Below are 6,008 nucleotides of genomic sequence, written 5' to 3'. Positions count from 1 at the left end.
AAGACAGATATTGTTTTGGAGACGTTCAATTAGCTGCTCAGTGTTGATCTCTGTGTCTTGAACATATTCAGCCTCTGGCAGACTCTCTACATCGCTCATGTCATCTTCAATGGGATCAGTCCCAGTCTCATGTCATCTTCAATGGGATCAGTCCCAGTCTCATGTCATCTTCAATGGGATCGGTCCCAGTCTCATGTCATCTTCAATGGGATCAGTCCCAGTCTCATGTCATCTTCAATGGGATCAGTCCCAGTCTCATGTCATCTTCAATGGGATCAGTCCCAGTCTCATGTCATCTTCAATGGGATCAGTCCCAGTCTCATGTCATCTTCAATGGGATCAGTCCCAGTCTCATGTCATCTTCAATGGGATCAGTCCCAGTCTCATGTCATCTTCAATGGGATCAGTCCCAGTCTCATGTCATCTTCAATGGGATCAGTCCCAGTCTCATGTCATCTTCAATGGGATCAGTCCCAGTCTCATGTCATCTTCAATGGGATCAGTCCCAGTCTCATGTCATCTTCAATGGGATCAGTCCCAGTCTCATGTCATCTTCAATGGGATCAGTCCCAGTCTCATGTCATCTTCAATGGGATCAGTCCCATCTTCAATCTCAGTCTCATGTCATCTTCAATGGGATCAGTCCCAGTCTCATGTCATCTTCAATGGGATCAGTCCCAGTCTCAAATTCATCATGAGGGCAATTCTCATCTAAGTTGGCTCTTAAAAGCTCTGTGTGGTTTTGGTAGATGTGTGACCGATAGACGCTGAAACATCTATTTGTTTTCCCACACCCATTAACTCCACAGGTAGTTAGAAAATGTGGTTCATGCTGGTGGTAGAGGCCAATATGTGTGAGTAGTCTGGACACAGAGAAAGTTTGCTCGTGGCAAAGTGGACAATTGAATAGAGTTGGCATTCTTCAGAAAGATTGTGAACCTTGGAATGATGGGACGGAATCATGGAGATCATTGGTACTCAGACACTTGCAGACATCATCAAGGGACCAGTCTTCCACAGCCACACTCTAATTCAAGTTGACACTAAAAGCAGAAGTGAAATGTATTAGTGTTGAGGCTAAAACAAAACCTATCCCACTCTCTCCAGACAACCACCTTTCCTCCTAATTAGTATTCATGGTTGTTCCATAACGAAGCAGAGCTTGTCAGGAAAGGTGAAGATGTCTGTCTCTTATTTATCTGACTCCATATTTCTTGGTTTGGGACATTATGGGATTATGCAGTCCCACATTTAAGTGTTGACTCAGATAATATGATGCTCCAAATGGGGCATTAAGTTCTTCTTCCATGTCGACCCAAATTGTCCTGTTAGAGTTGTCAGTAAAGAGCCTATCAGGACAGTTATAAAGTCTTCTTGATATAATTGTCCTATTAGAGTTGTCAATAAAGAGCCTATCAGGGCAGTTATAAAGTCTTCTTGATATAATTGTCCTATTAGAGTTGTCAATAAAGAGCCTATCAGGGCAGTTATAGTCTTCTTGATATAATTGTCCTATTAGAGTTGTCAATAAAGAGCCAATCAGGGCAGTTATAAAGTCTTCTTGATATAATTGTCCTATTAGAGTTGTCAATAAAGAGCCTATCAGGGCAGTTATAAAGTCTTCTTGATATAATTGTCCTATTAGAGTTGTAGGTAAAGAGCCTATCAGGGCAGTTATAAAGTCTTCTTGATATAATTACATGTTAGGGAACTTTAATCCTGTCACGGCCGTCGTTAAAGGAAGTGGACCAAAGTGCAGCGTGGTGAGCGTACATATTCCTTTCTATTAAAATGTCGCCAACATCAACAAGAAACGATACAAAACGACCGTGAGGCTCACAGGGCTAAGTGCCACTAACAAAAGTCAACTACCCACAATCAAAGGAGGGAAAAAGGGCTACCTAAGTATGAGACAATGATAGACAGCTGTCCCTGACTGAGAACCCGGCCAAAACATAGAATGAACCCAAATCCCCCCCTGACCAAACCAAATAGAGACATAAAAAGGCTCTCTAAGGTCAGGGCGTGACAAATCCTCCCTTCTAAGTCTTTGCCTGTATGCTAGCTTGGTTCATCCTTGCCGTTTTAATAGTCAAAATTAATCCTTTTGTCTATGGCAGTGGTTCCCAAACTTTTTTGGGACATTCAACCTGCAACTTTTCTAGGACATTCAACCTGCAATGTTGTCTTTTGGGACATTGAACCTGCAGCTGCGTACCCTGTACCCCCTCTAGCACCAGGGTGACCAACACTCTCAAATGTTGTCTTTTGGGACATTGAACCTGCAGCTGCGTACCCTGTACCCCCTCTAGCACCAGGGTGACCAACACTCTCAAATGTTGTCTTTTGCCATCATTGTAAGCCTGCCACACATACACACACTATATGATACATTTATTAAACATAACAATGAGTGTGAGTTTTTGTCACAACCCGGTTTGTGGGAAGTGACAAAAAGCTCTTATAGGACCAGGGCACAGATAATAATATCATAATAATCAATCATGTTGCTCTTTATTTAACCATCTTTCATACAACATCTAATTAGTTCATCGAAAATTGTGAATAACTCACCACAGGTTAATGAGAAAGCTGTGCATGAAATGATGCACATAACTATGCAATGTTGGGTTGTATTGGAGAGAGTCTCAGTCTTAAATCATTTTCCACATCCTCATTTTCCACAGTCTGTGCCTGGATTTCGTTTTCATGCTAGTGAGGGCCGAGAATCCGTCAGTGTCTTAACATAAAACACAGCATCTAGGTGCTATATCCCTGAGGATGTAGGATATCAGACAGTGAATACTGTCTATAGGTTTACATATGACACAGCATCTAGGTGTTATATCCCTGAGGATGTAGGATATCAGACAGTGAATACTGTCTATAGGTTTACATATGACACAGCATCTAGGTGTTATATCCCTGAGGATGTAGGATATCAGACAGTGAATACTGTCTATAGGTTTACATATGACACAGCATCTAGGTGTTATATCCCTGAGGATGTAGGATATCAGACAGTGAATACTGTCTATAGGTTTACATATGACACAGCATCTAGGTGTTATATCCCTGAGGATGTAGGATATCAGACAGTGAATACTGTCTCGGTCTATAGGTTTACATATGACACAGCATCTAGGTGTTATATCCCTGAGGATGTAGGATATCAGACAGTGAATACTGTCTATAGGTTTACATATGACACAGCATCTAGGTGTTATATCCCTGAGGATGTAGGATATCAGACAGTGAATACTGTCTCGGTCTATAGGTTTACATATGACACAGCATCTAGGTGTTATATCCCTGAGGATGTAGGATATCAGACAGTGAATACTGTCTATAGGTTTACATATGACACAGCATCTAGGTGTTATATCCCTGAGGATGTAGGATATCAGACAGTGAATACTGTCTATAGGATTTTACATATGACACAGCATCTAGGTGTTAGGTTTACATATGACACAGCATCTAGGTGTTATATCCCTGAGGATGTAGGATATCAGACAGTGAATACTGTCTATAGGTTTACATATGACACAGCATCTAGGTGTTATATCCCTGAGGATGTAGGATATCAGACAGTGAATACTGTCTATAGGTTTATATATGACACAGCATCTAGGTGTTATATCCCTGAGGATGTAGGATATCAGACAGTGAATACTGTCTCGGTCTATAGGTTTACATATGACACAGCATCTAGGTGTTATATCCCTGAGGATGTAGGATATCAGACAGTGAATACTGTCTATAGGTTTACATATGACACAGCATCTAGGTGTTATATCCCTGAGGATGTAGGATATCAGACAGTGAATACTGTCTATAGGTTTACATATGACACAGCATCTAGGTGCTATATCCCTGAGGATGTAGGATATCAGACAGTGAATACTGTCTATAGGTTTACATATGACACAGCATCTAGGTGTTATATCCCTGAGGATGTAGGATATCAGACTGTGAATACTGTCTATAGGTTTACATATGACACAGCATCTAGGTGTTATATCCCTGAGGATGTAGGATATCAGACAGTGAATACTGTCTCGGTCTATAGGATTACATATGACACAGCATCTAGGTGTTATATCCCTGAGGATGTAGGATATCAGACAGTGAATACTGTCTATAGGTTTGAGGATGTATATGACACAGCATCTAGGTGTTATATCCCTGAGGATGTAGGATATCAGACAGTGAATACTGTCTATAGGTTTACATATGACACAGCATCTAGGTGTTATATCCCTGAGGATGTAGGATATCAGACTGTGAATACTGTCTCGGTCAGATAGGTTTACATATGACACAGCATCTAGGTGTTATATCCCTGAGGATGTAGGATATCAGACAGTGAATACTGTCTCGGTCTATAGGTTTACATATGACACAGCATCTAGGTGTTATATCCCTGAGGATGTAGGATATCAGACAGTGAATACTGTCTATAGGTTTACATATGACACAGCATCTAGATGTTATATCCCTGAGGATGTAGGATATCAGACAGTGAATACTGTCTATAGGTTTACATATGACACAGCATCTAGGTGTTATATCCCTGAGGATGTAGGATATCAAAAGGGGCCATGTTGTTTGAAACCACTACCTTTGTATCTAAATCAAATATACCGCATACAGGATGTCACCCTGTAAAACTACTTTTGAGCTGCGAACTTCTCAACGAGTCTATTGAGAACCGGTCCACTCTGTTTGCACTGTTTTAACACCTGCAGGACAGCAGCCCCGAATAGTTACTGAACAGTTAAAATATCATCTGGGAATCCCTCCTAATGGATCTTTCTGAAGGTGAGTTCGTGAAAAAACAGTAATATATATATTAGATTTGGATGCATAAATTGTTTGGACATTAAGGATATTATTGTAATATTAAACACGAGTTATATGTGTTTTAAACGTGGGTCAATGCTTATATTCTTAACGTATAAAATGTTACTATTATCTAAAGTTAATATTATCTAACGTGATTATTATCGAACGTCTGTAGGGTCTCCAACATTTACTCCTCAGAGGGATAAACGATCTGGAACAGACCTCCTTAGATGTTGGTTCTCTGGAGCAAATCGCATGCAGCCGAACCCCGTCACATTATTGTAGACGTAAATACAATAATCCAGACACAAGATTATTTATACCTTAAAAACAGAAATGTGTGCACTTTATATTAAAAGTTATTTTATGTGTTTACAGCTGACATACAGCCAAGAAGGATAACGGGCTCCATATGGACCCTGAACGGCTTCGGAAGAGCAGAGGACACATCTGAGGACACATCAGAGGACACATCTGAGGACACATCTGAGGACACATCAGAGGACACATCAGAGGACACATCTGAGGACACATCTGAGGACACATCAGAGGACACATCTGAGGACACATCTGAGGACACATCAGAGGACACATCTGAGGACACATCTGAGGACACATCAGAGGACACATCAGAGGACACATCAGAGGACACATCTGAGGACACATCTGAGGACACATCAGAGGACATCAGAGGAATTCTACCTTTCTGTACGAATGTTTTTTCAAACACACCGAGAACAGAGGATTTAAACGGCTGGTCAACTCCCCCGGGAACATCCACCAGCTCGCACCACATTCCTAACCCCAGCAAACAACGTACAATTAGGGCACAATGTTACGGGATTCTTCCGTCGAAGGAGAGGAGGACCAAAATGCAGCGTGGTTATGGTTGAACATCTTTAATAAAGATGATAACGTGAACAATATACATATACAAAACAAGAAAACGTGGAAAAACCTAAACAGTCCTAACTGGTGCAAAACACAGAGACAGGAAACAATCACCCACGAAATACCCAAAGCATATGTCTGCCTAAATATGGTTCCCAATCAGAGACAACGATAAACACCTGCCTCTGATTGAGAACCACTCTAGGCAACCATAGACTTACCTAGAATACTATACTAAACACAACCCCATAAATCTACAAAACCCCTAG

Source organism: Oncorhynchus nerka, unplaced genomic scaffold, assembly GCF_034236695.1.
Source record: "Oncorhynchus nerka isolate Pitt River unplaced genomic scaffold, Oner_Uvic_2.0 unplaced_scaffold_701, whole genome shotgun sequence".
In the NCBI taxonomy this organism is placed as follows: domain Eukaryota; kingdom Metazoa; phylum Chordata; class Actinopteri; order Salmoniformes; family Salmonidae; genus Oncorhynchus; species Oncorhynchus nerka.
This window is presented reverse-complemented; position numbering follows the sequence as displayed.